At 39.8% G+C, this 16535-nt stretch overlaps 1 protein-coding gene across 1 annotated transcript in view; it reads right to left on the reverse strand.

The window, feature by feature from the left end:
- Nucleotides 1–16535, reverse strand: part of POU6F2 (POU class 6 homeobox 2) — a 322643-nt gene that overhangs the window by 255981 nt on the left and 50127 nt on the right. The gene's annotated exons all lie outside the window — the stretch shown is intronic.

The following is a 16535-nucleotide window of genomic DNA, read 5'->3' on the forward strand; positions in this document are numbered from 1 at the left end:
ACAGAGACACAGTCAGCCTTTTATTCCTTGTTCAAAAGAGTTGACAAAGTGATGAAATAAGGCTTAACTAGGGTGAGAGAGAGGTGAGACAGAGGGTGTAGAACTGCCAGGAAAAAGAAAACCTGATGGGTGTTTGTATTAGCATATTGCAGTTTTGGGGAGCAAACCTATATTTTAAAGGATGGGTTTTCTGTTTCATAAGAGCTCTGGGGAAGACACACACTCCAAAGATGCAACAATGGTCACATGTGGAACTCCTGTATACTTTCTGCAGCTATGGTCAGGTGTGGACTCCTGCATGCTTTTGTAATTGTTATGAAGATAAGAGAATGTATGATGCAATATGTAAAGGGTAAATAATATTACTATTATTGGAGCTGATTGCAAGCCATGCAGTAGATGTTCCAGTTGCCAAGACAGATATAAAGGTAAATGCCTTTTTGTACTGAAGATGTATATCTTTAGAATGCACATCACATCAGCTTGGTGGCTGAAAGTATCAGAGTAAACATGTAACATGAATATTTAATACTTTGTCTCTGTGAACTCTGATAATTTGGGGATCAACATGATGGCATCACAACATGATACAGCCACTTATATTTGTATATGTGACAAAATCATGACGCCAATTCAGAGTGAGGGCAGGAATAACTGCCTTCACTCTGAGAAGGTGAATAGTTTTTCCAGCTCACAATTTTCCCAACAACAAAAAATTGGCAACAGGATGCTTTTGGCAATGTCCAAAAAAGCACTCACATTTTGCTTTAAGCCTAGATGCCATCCGTGACCTCAAGAAGTCATCTGAGTCCATGGAATTCACCAAAGCAAAGTTGTGCAGGAGAGGATTTCATTAAGACTACGTATTAGAGCAATATCTGTATTGAGTGACTATACGTGTGTGTGTGTGTGATAGGGATGCCTTGGAACTGGTGCAGGAACAGGGAAGAAAGCAGGGATTGTGGAAATAGGATGCTGGAATATGGAGTGTTTGGAGATGGCTAAAGGGAGGGAGGGGGAAAGCTATGGATGCCAGAACTTGGAATAGTAATTAGGTTGCAGTGGAGTAGCATTGAAATCACATGACAACTAAATATTAAATAGGGAGCAGTTCGTGTACACATAGTGTGAAGCCTGGGTACACAGATTGATTAAAATTGCAAAGTATAAATTGCTAACAGCTCAAAGAGTCAAACTGGGCTATATGAAAAATAAAAGCAACAGCTCACATAAATAGCATGAATGAAAGGGTACATCTTCAATGTGGATTGAATGGTTGGGAACAGTATCAAAACTGAAAATTGGTTTTCAGCAGACGAGAACATAAACCTTCTTTTAAAAAATATGATGTTAATAAGCTGTAGAAATGGTTCTACTAAGCCTTTGAACTAGTAGTAAGTTCAAGTACACAGCACTCTTCAACCACTTTTTAATTGCCCATCACTAAAAATTAACCATTAAAAGTGAAATGTGGAAGAAGCCAATGATATGATTAAGCACATAAATCAGAAAATAACATCCTGTCATTTAATTGCCTCTCCTAAATTATTATTTGTGGTTCCTTCTTTCCTCAGCAAAACTCTGGAGAAAGTTGTCTCTTCATTCACTTCTCATGGCACCTGATGACTTTTATCCTGGTATTTCTCTGAGTGTGAAATGAACAAAACTGCTGAGGTTTGATTTTTTTAAAAAACTTTTCTCTTGAGCCAATCTCCATCAATCAGCCATATTCTCCTTCTGTAGCATCTTGTGCCAGAATCTGGTGTGTCCAACATTTTTCTTTTTCCAACCATCTGCCTGTATGGTACTGTTGAGGGATTTATTTTGTCACATTCCCATAACTATGAATTAGTACTTGTCTCTAACTGTCCAGAGAGATCCATTCCTAATTCTGTGTTCCAGATCTCCTGAAATGGATTCTCACTGGAATGTTTGGATCTGTCATAACATGTGTCATGCATTCTGCTTTATGCACATGCATATTTCCTTGATGTCAAGCCACTGAGGAGCAACTCTAACACTGACCCTAAGGAAAGAGCTTCAGGAAGCTCAATGATGTAGTACTTTCAACAATGAGCAGAAGATCATGAACCCACTTACAGAAGATGACCTCTAAGCATAAGGCTTGATTGAGCAGTTTGGGCCAACTGGTCAGGATTCTGTGCTCCTCTGCAAATCCTTGCCAAATATGTCAACAACATGAATCACAGTGAAAGAATTCAGGCCAGAGTATGGACCTTTCAATGCAAGGATTGACAATTTGTGGCTCTTCAGATATTTTCAGCTATAACTCCCATCATTCATCACCATTGGCAGTGCTGGCTTGAGCTGATGGAATTATAGACCAAAACCTCTGGAGGGTCACAAATCACTCACCTCTGCCTTGGCTTGGAACAGTCATTGTCCAATGTTGGCTTAGAACAGCCATTGGGGCCTAGTCCAAGATATCAGCCGTGCTCTAGCTGTCTGCTGATCCCTAGAATTTTTCAGTGTCTGGTTGAGCCTCCATCTGACCTGAACTGTGTGGCAAAAATGGGATATTTGCAAGATAATTATATAAATACTATGAATGCGGAACATTTTGTTGTTGTTGTTGTTGTTGTTAGTCGTGAAGATACACTGGGTTTTCTGAGTTTCTCATGCATATCAAGTGCACTAATGGCATTCCATATTTTGTACAGCTGACAGAACGTTCAGTATTATGCAGAGACATCACAATATAAATTTGACTATGCACTTATTTCAGTGGTATCATACCAATAAATTTTACAGGACGCTACCCTGCTGCAGTAACCTTAACTAGAATCAACTTTTCTGCACATGGTATGTTGTTTCACATCCTTCTTCCACTTTCTGTTATTCAAATATCTGGTTAGGACATCACTACCAATACAAATATGTGCAAATACCATTCAAAGATTTGCATCACCTTTTCAGCAGAAAATTGACCCTTCATACAAGTTCTTTAATATTCTTGTGAAACAGATCCCACTTGCTACTTCTAAGGTATAAAAACTTGGAAATAGAACTTTTAAAGTTTCTTTCCCAACATTTTTCTTCTTTTGGATGTCCGCTGCTTTGACTGGTTTCAGCATTATTATGAACTTCCCTCTGTGGAATTAATACTTACGGTCATCACTTTGCAGTCTGATTGTTTCATGTAGAGAATTTTTAGGCCCCTCCAAACTTACCTCTTTCTAACCTCAAGAGGATTTCTAACTCTGCTGCCAAGCTAATTCCTCTTACTGCAGAAGAACTGTATTATCCTTGCTTCTCCCACTCAGTTCTTTGTCAGCAGCACCAGCTTTTTATTCTTTTTGGCATTCATTTAAAAAGTATACAAGCATCTCTTCCCCACCCAAAAAAAAAAAAAAAAATCTTATCGCGCTGAGTCACATCCTGCCTTCCAATGCCATCCTAGGAACTTCCACATACTATCTTTATCTCACTATTTATGTTCTCTTTCCTGACAACAGTAGAAACACAGTCTGACAAAAGCACACCTTTGCTAATATTTTATTAGCATTGTAAGTACCACCCAAATAAATCCTTTAAAACAACAATAACAGGACTATGTTCTTCTCTTCATCTTCCCAGAAGTTATACAATGAGGATGTGCCAAACCTGAAAATTAATTCTTGGGTCCTTTAAGCAGATATGAACAGTAAATGCCCAACATGTATGGCACTTAGAGAAACTCAAGCTCCTTTTAAAAAATCTGGTTCCTCCCCCGCCCACCCCAAAAAAAAGTTTAGGTGTTCTCCTTGATATTTTTTTTCTGATTCGAATATACATCCCTTACAGTTATTAATACTTTGGACATAAATGTTGATCTCAGTTCCAGAGTATTCATAGCTTGGTTTTAGCCACAGTTAAAATACAACAATTCACCCTCTGCCTAGCCTACCAGTCATAAGCCAGTGTCCCACATATCTGTCAACTTTACCTATATCTCTGCTCAGTTTGCCTCTAATCCCTTCATTTATTCAGCAGCGATAGAAAGTTTTGTTTAAAAAAGAGTAGTTTTCCAACTTCCTAGTAGAAGTAGTTTCCTACTTCTACTGAGAGAAACTGATATTCAAAGATGAGTACCACCAATAAACCTGTTATTATATCACCAAACAATTACCTATCTACTCAACAGCTTTCACAGTTACAATGAAGTACAAGGATGTAGGCCTCCATGAAGACTGGAGCCTTAATGTGAATTATCAAGTGCCAAAAACTAGTGCCTCATTCTTCTCAGAACTGGTTCCAAAGCCATTTCAGTGCAACTCTTTTCAATGCAACTCTTTTCAATCTACCAAAATTCTTGAAGAAATAATAAAGTTTACTGATAGATCTATAGCACAGGATACCCCATTCTTTATTCTTGATTGGAATGCGATCATCCCAATCAGTCAACTACACCACCCCTGGTGTGGCAGACACCTCTCTCCCAGTGACAGACCAGAAAGATGAACTGTCATAATGAATTATTCTGGGTGTGTGCATATTCTGAATGTTTTTGCATGTGCTTTCCTTGGGATTTGGCTGGAGTGAGGACTCTTCTCCTTCCAGTGACTTCCCTTCTCAAATGGAGAGTTCTTTAGCCTCTTCCTCAGTCTCATTTTTAAGGTACAGTATGCATTCTTACCAAATGGATTTTGCCCTTCCTTCCTTCATTCCTTCCTTCCTTCTCTAATCTGCTTGCTTAGTATAAACATGTGTGCCAGTATCTGCCATCTTTTTTGCGTTTTAGGGACATTTCATATGTTAACATAGTGGATCCAAAATATTTCCACAAGATTAAGCGGCATAATCTCACAGAAAGTCTCCTCATCACTATTGCGCAGAGCCACGATTCCCCAGCACCACCTTCTGGAATTGGCTGGTCAGGTAGGAGTGGAACCACTGCAGCAAACTGCCTCCAACTCCCACCCTGGCCAGCCTGTCCAGAATGGGTGATGATACTGTATCCACTGAGAGGTCCAGAAGAACAAACAGGGACACACTCCCCCATCTTTCTCCTGCAATGGTCATCCCACAGGGCAACCAAGGCAGTTTCTGTTCCAAAACCAGGTCCAAAGCCATCTGAAATGGATCCAGGTGGTCAGTTTCTCTAAGAGTGTCTGGAGCTGACCAGCCACCACCTGCATGAACACCTTGCCCAAAAAGGGAATGTTGGCCACTGACCTATAGTTTTTAATATCATCTGGTTCCAGGGTTGCCTTCTTCAGGAGAGGTCTGACCACCATCTCCTTTAAGGGAGCAGGGACCAGCCTTCAAGGAAGTGCTCACAATCTCCTGGACCCAATTCCTATATTGCTGCACATGATGAGGCTCTCTATGTATGTAGATTTCATTAGCCACATGTAGACATTGCCATCTGGAAGCATATTTTTTCATTAGTAACCATGCTTTTCTTGGTAATGTAGGAAATGGCTCTGACTCTCATTAAAAAACACAATAACTTATTATTGCTGTCTTGGAATTTAAGTTCCAGAGTTGTCCCATTTTTCTTATAAACAACACATTCTACATGTCACGAAATTAGCCTAGAGAAGCATGGTCCGATTTTGTGGTGTTAAAGTATCCTTTAATCTGATAGCACCACATGTAATACAAATAGCACATTACTATTGCCTGTTGTGACATGACAATTATTGAAAACTTGGTAGGTAACTATGTGTTCCAGATCATCAATCAACTATAAGGGAATATTTTATTAGGTAAACAGTATGGTAAGACAGACAAGTTCTAATTTTTCATGTTTGCTTTCTGTTCTTGTTTTATAATATGGTTATCTGCAATATTTTAATAGGAAATAAATTGTTCCTTTTCAAAGTGAAATGATATATTTCATTATCATTCATGATTATTATTCTTTCCCCTATGATACTATTCTTATTTGCAAAAAATTACAAATTGCTCAAAGTGTTCAACTTCAGCATTTAGCATTAACTAGCACAACCTCCTCAGATAAGATAAAGCAGTCAATTCCTTTGCTTTTCTTGAAACAGCAAATCAATCCTGCCATTCTGTGTTACTTGCTTTGATTAATTTCATATTTTGGTTTTAAAAGAGGTCTGATCATATTCACTTGAACAACTGGTCATTTCCCCATCCATATCAACAAAGCAGGATCTCACCAAAGTCAGATCATCTAATTTGTGCATAGCGAAGAAAAACAATTGGAAAGAACGGTTCTGATCTTCCTGCTGCTAAGGCCAATAGCAACATTTTCATTGTTTATAAAAGTGCAGGACTGCACTTAATGGCATTGTGCTAGCTTTGGGTTGTTTTAATATAGGTTTCTATCAGATTTCATAAAAGCAAACATCCAACATTCAGAGATTTCAGCATCCCATTGACAACTGAGCATACCAATATGTGACCCACACTTTGCACTGTAATGGGCTTTTCATTCAGAAAGAAAGTCCCATCAAGCACTTTTATCAAATGAACAGAAGTCAGTACTCTTTGGTCTGCCATTTGCTCAAAGAGTAACTCCCTATCAGGGATGGCTCAAATCATTTACATTGCCTACACAGTCACCCATTGGAAAATAGGTTGTGCAAAATATATTTGATTTGATTATCAAAAAATCAAGCATGTATGATATACGGTTGTTTTATACCAACAGAGATCTGCAGCCAGTATTCAGAACCAACTTTGGCACTGATTCTCTTTTCTCTTACACTGGATAGTTACCTGCCAATTGCCCCCAGGTTTCTAAAAGCACAAACAAAACACCACACCATAACATAAATACACGTACATGGGGATAAGTCCTGTTGATCTCAATAGAGCATACTTCTGAGTAGACTGTTAAGGCTGTCCTGTTTCCTAACCTGTTCTGGCATATCTTTAGTATGATTCTCCAAACACGGCATTATAACAACCATCATCACATAGCAGGAAACTGTTAGAACTAGAAGTAAATAATAATGGTGTTGCTATAACGGAATTGATTGATGCACAATGGTTATGCTGTTTCATGAGCCACCCAGAGAGCCCTTGGACTATGGGGCAGCATACAAATGCAGCCCATAAATAATAATAATAGCAGTAACAGTAGCAGCAGCTGTAGTTGGTGTAAAATAGTGGTAGAATAGCAGGAATAGTACTGCATAGAGTAGACAGAAGGAACAATACTGTAGTGATGAATAGATTCCATAATGCATAGATCCTATTCCCAGCTACTAAATGGTAGTTTATATCTCATCAAAGCACTTTGAATGGAATTATAAACTGTAACTTGGAAATAAAAGTGATCTTTGATTGATGCTAAGACCTGCAAAATGGACATCTGGAATCTGCTTTGATTTCTGCTTATATCTGGCTTTTTGTTGGACTGTTTTGGTCAATTCTGACACAGTCCTCCAATCAAAAAGAGGTAACAAAAGTCCATTAACTAATGTCTGCAGGGGCAGTTTGCTCAGAGACAGCTGAGAAGAGATTTTAAAAACAAAGATAATATCAAGTGAACTTTCAGGAAATATTCAAATTGGTGAAAATCAGGAAGAAATGTTGAGAATCCCTTTTGTATTCAGTGCATAACTAGAACTTGGGACACAGATGACTGAGTATCAAGTTATTGAGAGTCCTAATCAGCATTCACTAGTATAGCTCTACATTTTCAGAAACCCTCCAACTATATACAGGATTGTTACCAATCTCTTGTAATTGTTGGCAACCTCTACTTTTAAATGTTTATATAAATATTTATACAAACAGGAATACAGATGTTACAGAAGTTCTTTAAAGATGTCCATTATTCACCTAATTTTTTAAAAAGCAGTGAAGGCCAGAATCCTGTGAGATTGCTGCTCTTTAGACAGAGGGCTCAGAGATTACTGTTCCAAGGCACTCTTGACTCATCTACATGATGTGCTATTCCATGAGTAGGACAGGTGACAGACTGACAGAGAGAACCAAGTGGAACCAAACCTTTCTTTTCTTCTCCCCTTCCCTTCCCTCCCCATCCCACCCTCCAGAACACATGCCTTCCACACTTACCATCTTCTCACAATGCTTTTATGAGCTCGGAAAGAGGAAGTTCCACAGAGCTTTCCATGATACCTGAGATAGAAGCGATCCACAACTGGATCTCCTAGTCCTAGGTCATAGTTTGGTCTGTGTACATGGAGGAGGGGGTATAAGCAATATCCTATGGCCTCCCAGACACTATCCACGGGCTACAGGATTGCTCAATAAAAATATAATGTCCAATCTGTATTTTTGCATTCTGAGTATCCAGCTGTTCAAATAATTGAACATGCTTAAAATAATCTAAAAGGTATCTTTAATTGACAAATAAATAAGATTTTACCTTTTATAAAATATGACGTGATTATTAATTGTTCTCCAATTAACAAAGCTTGTATTGATACGGCAAAAATTCCATGACATATGCTTACAAAGGCAATAACAATATTTTCATACTTTTTTGCCTAGAAGCTAACCAATAACCACACATTCAGGGTTTCATCCATCCATAGGAAATAGAATGCTCCCTCAGTCACTATAGGACCTGATCCAACTCATTCCAACCCAGAACCTGCATCCAATGCCATTTCTGCTTTTGCTACAGAAAAAAAATGTGGAAATATGAAATAATGCACCTCCTTCATGCATTGTTATCATATCTACTATGAGGAGGGACCCAAAAAGACAAGAATTATCTTCTGGAGGGCGGGAACCTTATAGTACAGGCTTCCCCCACTAGGTGAGTGTTCTAGGAACCCACCTGCATCAGTGTCTCCAGCTGGGTTGTTGTGAGAGTCTGTGCTCAGCTTCAGTGAGGTCTTTTTGGAGATTCTTTCAACTCGTTTGCCTATTTCATGATGGCAGATTTACATGAACAGTGTCCGGTGGTGAAATTTTGTTCGGCTGAGTGTTCAGCAGTTTCTGACCAAAGATGGCATGACCCTTGTGGCCACCCTCCCTATTCACCCGATCTTGCTCCCTGGGACTTTTTTTGTTCTTATTTCCCCGGATGAAAAAAGTCCTCAAAGGGAAATGGTTTGCCAATGTGGAAGAGGTGAAACAAAAAATGGCAGAAGCACTTAAAGGCATAAAAATCGGCAAGTTCAAAACCTGTTTTGGATAGTGGAAAAAACATCTCAGTAGGTGTATTGCATCAAATGAAGAGTACTTTGAAGGTGACTGAAATTTGAACATGTAAAAATACATGATTTTTTATAAATTAAATCCTGTTTTTTGGGGGTCCCCCTTGCAGTCTATCTTTAACAACTGTATCTATATTTAGATTTATATCCTGGCTTACAGTTAAAGAACTCAAAGCAGCTTCTATCATTCGGCTCGCCTTGCTCTCAATCTTACCCCAGAACAACAACAATCCTGTGAGGTAGGTTGGGCAGATAGCCTGTGACTGGCCCAAAGTCATCCATTTGGCTCCATGGCTGAGCAGGGACTAGAACGCAGATAGTCTGAGTCCTAGTCCCAGGGTCTTAACCACTAAACTGCACTGGCTCTCTGAAGATAGTAAAAGGTTCTGCTATACCCTGAGGGAAATGCAAGTACACCTTGGATGAGGATTAAGCATTTCAGTCTCAACCAGTTTCTTTGGGCTGTGACCCCTCCAGCACCACTGTTAAGGCAGAAGCACTGCTGCAGTGGTTACACTCTGTTCTTGATTGGAAACTTTCAAAGCATCAAGACAATCTAGGATATGATCACAATAATACCATAGGAAATATCCTAGCGGCATTTTGAACAGTCTAAAATCTGATTTAGTGACACAAATTTATAGGAGTAAGGTTTTTGCTTGAAATGATGGGCAGTATTGGATTCCTCTTTCTTCCATTCCAAATATAGGGCCATGTTTTAAGCTGTGACAACAAATCCCACTCTGTCTGTTGCTGAAGCTAAAGCATATTAATAGGATCTGTCTGTTAGTTGTGAAATCAAGTTGGTGAGCAATTATGTCAAAACAACACCTTGTGGAAAGTTGACATCAAGCCTTCAGTTTAAAGACTGCAAATCAATAAATGGTATCATAGTCATCGACAACATCATTTTACTCGTTTGGTTTCCAGTTTCACATAATAACAGCTACAGGAGATTTGCTAGTTGCTCTTCTGCAGTTCCAAGAACATACTTTCCCCCTCCTGGGAAGCTGATCCTCAAAGGGGCCCTTCTCACAAAATCAGTACCCCAACAGAAAGGAGTATGTTGTTTGTGTGGGAATACTCATGAAAACCACATGGGAAAAAATCCAACCAGTTGCAGGCTTTGCAAAGTTCAGTCCTATTGACAGATGCTTGTAAGTCTCCAATCTTGGGAGCTTATAAGCATCCAGTGGCAGAAGTGAGGCACAGGAAGATCAATGCCTTGCACCCCACACTTTATCTAGGTAGTCATTTTCAGCCATCTAGATTTATTGTTGTAAAGGGGTGGGACGAAATCACTGAACCCCACAGTCCCAGCATCATCCCATCCCTGACCTGACAGATTCCTCCTCTTCCCCTTCTGAGGTCCAGTCATAATCTGGGGCAGGGGGCACCCAGCATGGTTCTTTCCACGCTGGTTGCAAAGAGGTGCAGAATGTTGCAGCTGAAACTCCAAAGAATGCTATGGCCTTTCAGAAAATGTCAGGAGGCCATAGGTTTGTGCACTAAATGCCCCATGGACTACATTCACAGGAAAAGTGGCTTCCATTCCATAGCCCATATCTTACTGAGTTTTTTTTGTTTTATTGTTGTGTTTTAATCACATTTTAATTTGCTTTTATATTTTAATTAAGAATATGTTTTAATTCCATTTTTATTGTTAGCCAGCTTGACTACCATTCTTCAGTAGAAAGGCAGTATATAAATTACATAAATAAATATCTATAGACACTGGAGTGTTACTGGGTACATAGCACTTTATTAAGGAGTTGTTTGCCCTAGAGTATATGCAACCACTTAGTAAGCCAGTGGTTTATTTGATGATACTTTATTATCATGCTCAACCCTGACCATGGTCCCTACAACTGAAAACTCTTCTTGAACTCCAGGCCAGTTAGTCACATACAGACAAATGCATGAGGAGTCAAGGCATTGTATTTTTCCCCAGATTAGCTACTGTGCAATGAAAAGATAGCATCTGGAACTTCAAACTAGTGTTTCACAGATGAAGAAAAAAGGGGAAATGCATGACAAGGATGGAAGCTGGACCTCAACAAAAAAAGCTGCCCCCGCCCCCTGCCGCTTGCCTTTGAGGCCCTCCCAAGTCACTGCATGCTGCCCAGCATTCCTTAGCTCTTGCCAGTCTTAGCATGGGATCTTAGCTGCCCTCTCCTGGAAGCCTTGGTCTGAACATGCCCATCAAGATTGCTTTTCTTGGCAGCCTTCTTGACTTCTGAAGAGATTCTCTAGCCAGATGCTAACCCCTGTGCCAAAACAATAGGGCAGGGCTGGACGGAAGCTCAATAGTAGGAAAAAAGTCCTCCCTATAAGCAGCACTTTCCTTTAACTACTTACTTACCTGTGACTGACCCCAGGGTCGTCTTAACAGCATTATGGGCCCCGGGCCAAGCAGTGTAGTGGGGCCCCATGACAACTACAACTACTGTTAATTTTGGAAGCTTTCCAATTTTCCAAGGGTTAACATACACAGATTAGTATGGGGCCCACGGGCAAGTGCCCATCAGGCCCATGCATTAAGAGGGCCCTGACTGACCCTGTATTCATCTGTCAAGTATTTGACCCTCCGGAACATGCTTTGGAGGATCAGGGAGGAGTTCCATACTCATTCATATTGTCAGCTCCCAGGTTCACACTCAGCTGACATGCAAACGTGATTTTGCATAATAAACATAATAAAACAAAACAAATAAATCTTCCTGTGGGTTAAAAACGTACTTGGAACCCATAGAGAAGTGCTAAAATTTCAAGTTTGTTGAAAGAGTCCACATCTTCACAGATTTTAAAAGTTGACAGATTGCCAGATTTATATACCAATTTATCAATCAGATTTATATACCACTTTTCACAATTTTTAGCCAGATTTTATGGCAGTTCTATGCACCAGAGACTAGGGAGATCTCAGTGTATTTTCACAATTGATATTACAGAGATCATTGACTTGACTCTCATGGCCGAAAGAAATAACAAATGCTTTTAAATGTTCTTTCAGCTTATTTTTGTAATAATAGTAATAATGATGGTGATTATTTGTTTTTATATTATGCCATATTTTATTGAGAATGTTTTAGGGATTTAAATATATTAATAAAATTAATGAAATTTTCACATAAATTCCATGCAGTTGTTGTCACCATGTAAGACTAATGGCTATACCGTTGAACCTGATCATTCCCTTCTGGATATATAGAGGATACAATAGCATTAAGTGAATCCTGGGCCAAACACATTATATATTTTTAGGAGTGTTAACAGAATTACTCCATGTCAGAGTGTTAGTTAATGTCACTAGGCCCAGTGTTTAGGCTTCATTGGGTAATAGGGAATATCCATGGGGGATAATATGAAAATGTCAGCCTCCATGACCATGTCTCATGAGAAGAAAGAAGTCCAAGTATTTATGGAACTGGCCTGTTATCACCACATTCCCTATTTAAAAATCTTCTAAGAAGAACCAGCTTTTCAAGGTAAACTAGTTTCTAATCTGGTTTTTTAGCCTCATTGTAAGGTATCTGGATTTCAACCAGTCTTTTATAGAATATGCTGTTGCATTGGGAATAGGAACAAGAGCTGTTCTGACACAGGAGTTTCAAAAAAAGAAGTCTCAAGTCTTTAATATGAGCCAAAATTGTTGCCTGGGAAAACCCATCTTGAACCATATACACATTTTAAAAAGAAAGCAAGGTGTCTAACTGAGCTAAAATCAATGCACTACAGTATGTGTTGTGAATAGGATTCCTGCCATTCCACATGCAAAACCACAGACCTTTCCTGCAAAAAGTTCGTTATTGACCAAAGCATTTTCCAGAAGCACAAACAGCCAGAATGAATCTCTGAACATGCTCAGAGCAATTTGTTGAACCCAATCTAGTATTTATTTCTAGGAACTCTCTTATGAGTATGTTTGGGCCCCATACTTTTGAGAAAGGCCTTTTGGAAACGAGCACATCTCTCACCTATTTAAATCTCACTAAAGAGGAGCATAGGTCAAAACTTGTGCAAAATAAGGCCCATCCAGCCTTTTTTTTTTCCTTTTGAAGTAAAGGCAGATAAAATCACCTCCACAGTCCTCCCACCCTGCTTGACTTCTGCTGACTGGCCATAGGATTGGCGGAGGTCTCTGATTAGGACACTGTGCTGACCGGTACAAACAGCTCACCATGGTGGGCTGCAGGATGTGCAGATGTGTGTAGGCAGCCATTGTGAATATTCAGCATCCAGCAGCAATTCGTTGTGTTCTGCAAACCTGGACACCAGTGGTTATGTGTGGGTTAAACATTCCGCACAAAACCTCTCAAGAGACCATGAGTTGTGTTGAGGGTTAGTTAGTCCTCACACCAAAACTGGTGCCCAGTTTCACTCAACACAACAAGCTGTGGCCAGGTGTATATGGCATGAGGTTGAGAGGGCTGTGGAAAAGACTTCACACTAAAGGTGTGTTTGTGGGGAGGATTTGAATGACTTGACATATGCTGGCATGTGCACTGCAACTCTGTGGCTTAAATAAGCCACATTGGGCTATTCTGAACATGTAAACCAGGTCCTGCCCCTGAGAAAGCGGCATGTCCCTTGTCAGAATCTTCTGCTGCACATGAGAAAATCTGATGTCTAGAAGCCATGGCACTGCTGTGTAATATGTGAAAGAGCCTCTAGTTTCTGATGCAGCCCCTAAAATTAAAATGCCACAGTCACTGCTTTGCAAAGAATCTACAAGAATATGTCAGCATTACTATCATTACTGACAGCTAATTTCCTTTTCCTCGATGGTTAGAACATTACACCCTTCCAAAATTTTATGGATGTAAAAAGCAGATGGGTGTTTAAAATGGTTCCCCAGAATCTATGATTTTGTATATAAGCTCTTCCATCATAAATAAGGGCCTCTATATAGCCTACTGCTAGAGCCACATAACGCTCTGGAGAGATGGAGGAAAGGCACATTTTGGATGAGAATTATCAATCAAAATCTTCCACGGCGTTAGAACTGCTGTTGGAACAAATCGATAAACACTACTTGTTGATCTACAGCAATGGAATCATGACATAATATATATCTTACATAAGACGAAATGTGTTATGTATCTGTAACTAGCTAACCATGCATATGCACATAGCAGACTGCAAAGTAATGTAAAGCATGGACACAATTTTACCTGCTGTATCAACCTATACCAACTTATTAACTTGAGAAGTCGCATATTAATAGAAAGTGAGAACTGCTTGCGCGAGGCATCAATGAATATAGCTGTTGTACTCAAAATTAGGCTCGAAACAAATTATATCTACCTCTATTTATCCAGCACCCTCCAAAAGCATGGAATGCTGCAAGTATGAGAAGACAAGTCCCAGCACAATGGATCTACAAAACAGACACAAGAGGGGCAAAGGAGGAAATGGCAGCAGCGCAGGGCAGGGAAGGAACCTTGGTTTATCCCAGTTATATTTGATGAGCTTAGTTATCCTATGGTGAGGCTCATGCCAAAGACTTCACAGAAAAGGTGGGTTTTGAACTGCAAGGAAGCAATTGGGAGGCAATTCCATGCATAAAGGGCCGCATGGGAAAAGTATAATGGCATTATGAAAAAAAAAATGTTGCACATAGGTGAAATGCTTAAGTAATGTGCAATGCTTTAGCCATCATTCAGTGTTGCCCAAGATGATAACTTGTTTACAAATGCCCACAGAAAGCTTTCAAATATATGTCTAGCATATTACTTCCAGGATATAATGAAGGTGGCAGGGACAGGGGTTGGGGGAATTGATAAGTCAACGTGAAAGTGTAGAGCAAAGGTTACAGACTTACAAAACTAGTGATTCTTAGGCAACCTAATGCAAAAATGGCTTGAATTTTGCCTGAAACCCAGTACTTAGTCCTAGTGTAGCACTGGGATTAAGACTGCCATCCTAGGGAGTCAGTTCCACTAACTCCAACTGCAGTTTGTTTATCATAGTATTTGTCACTAGGATTAGACATTCAGTGACGTTTTATTTTAATTTTCATTTCATATTTGACATGCTAGTTGATTTCAGCATTTATATTTGTACATTTTTACTTTTACATTTTGACTGTTTACATGCACTGTTTAATATTTGAAGACATGATAGCAACAAAGAAGCAATAGTAACATAGAAACAGAGCGAGTCAGAAGGGGTCTCCCAGGTCATCTAGTCTGACCCCCGGCTCCAGCCGGCTCCGCTCACGACATGCCCATCATGTGCATATCCAGCCTATCTTTGAACACCCTCACCGGTGGGGCCTCAATGACCTCTCGTGGAAGCCCATGCAATATTTAGCATTTGCCTGTATTTAGCAGGCAGTAATTCTCATGCAATGGCATTTGCTTATTACAGAGTGCTTTTCCATATGAAGCATTTGGCCCATCATTTCACCAAGGCTTCTGCTTCAGGAATCTTTGCAGAATTAGGACTGACTTTTTCCCCCTGGGACTTTTCTTTCTCTGCCTTTCTATATGTTCCCTTACACAGCCACAAAGTGGCACTGCAGCATAGAAGACCTGTACAAATACAGGAGAGTCTCATTCTGGTTAATTCCACCATTTCCAAATAATACTTTCCTCAATCTGAAAAACATCACAGAAATGGTTGCAAAGAATAGGAGAGGCCCTGAAGGATGGCAACTTCATGTACAGCACCCACAAACTGCTATGAATGAGAACTGTAAGTATACAGCAAAAGTCCCATGTAGAAAAGCCCATAATATTAAATAGCTACTATGCAACAAATATGTGGTCCAGTAGGGGGTGGGGTATAACTGAAATCCAAATACTCCTGGCAAGTGCCTTCACATTACCTCTTCCTCACCCCCTCCAACCTCAAAAAAGGAAAGAAAACCTAACTGTTTTTTGAGGAATAAGATTTATAATTAGGGAAGCTTGAAAAGAAATTTGGAGTAGCAAGATTAATCTTACTCTATGTCACTGGGTAAGGCAGAGAGAGAGAGAGAGAGAGAAGGAATTGGAGGAGAGTCTTTCATGGGAAGGGACTGGAAAGAAACTTTTGAGAAAATCTGATCAATGCCCTTCTGCATTTTCTCCAGGCCCACCTCTGCTTTGCTTGTGGGGGAACGATAATACATAGTCACATAGCATTACTTTTCAAAGTGTTCTAGTCCAACCCTAATTGCGTAGAAGACAATACAGATGCAGAGCTCTGTGTGCATTGTAAATACTGCTAAAAAGTTACAAGGGCTAATGGTGCTCCCTCATCAGTAAGGTGAGCAAACAGCAGTCAGCCAAAAGAGTGGCTCTGTCAGGAGGAAATAGGGGTCACTCCTCTCCTTCACCAAAGAGGAAAGGCAAAGATAGGAAGAAACAGTTCTTTAGGCTGAGATCACAACAGTAAGTTTCAGCACACCCCAGAATTTATCCCACAAAGAAGCCA

The sequence above is a fragment of the Varanus komodoensis genome, unplaced genomic scaffold, assembly GCF_004798865.1.
Source record: "Varanus komodoensis strain SLA01 unplaced genomic scaffold, ASM479886v1 scaffold10, whole genome shotgun sequence".
Classification (NCBI taxonomy): Eukaryota; Metazoa; Chordata; class Lepidosauria; order Squamata; family Varanidae; genus Varanus; species Varanus komodoensis.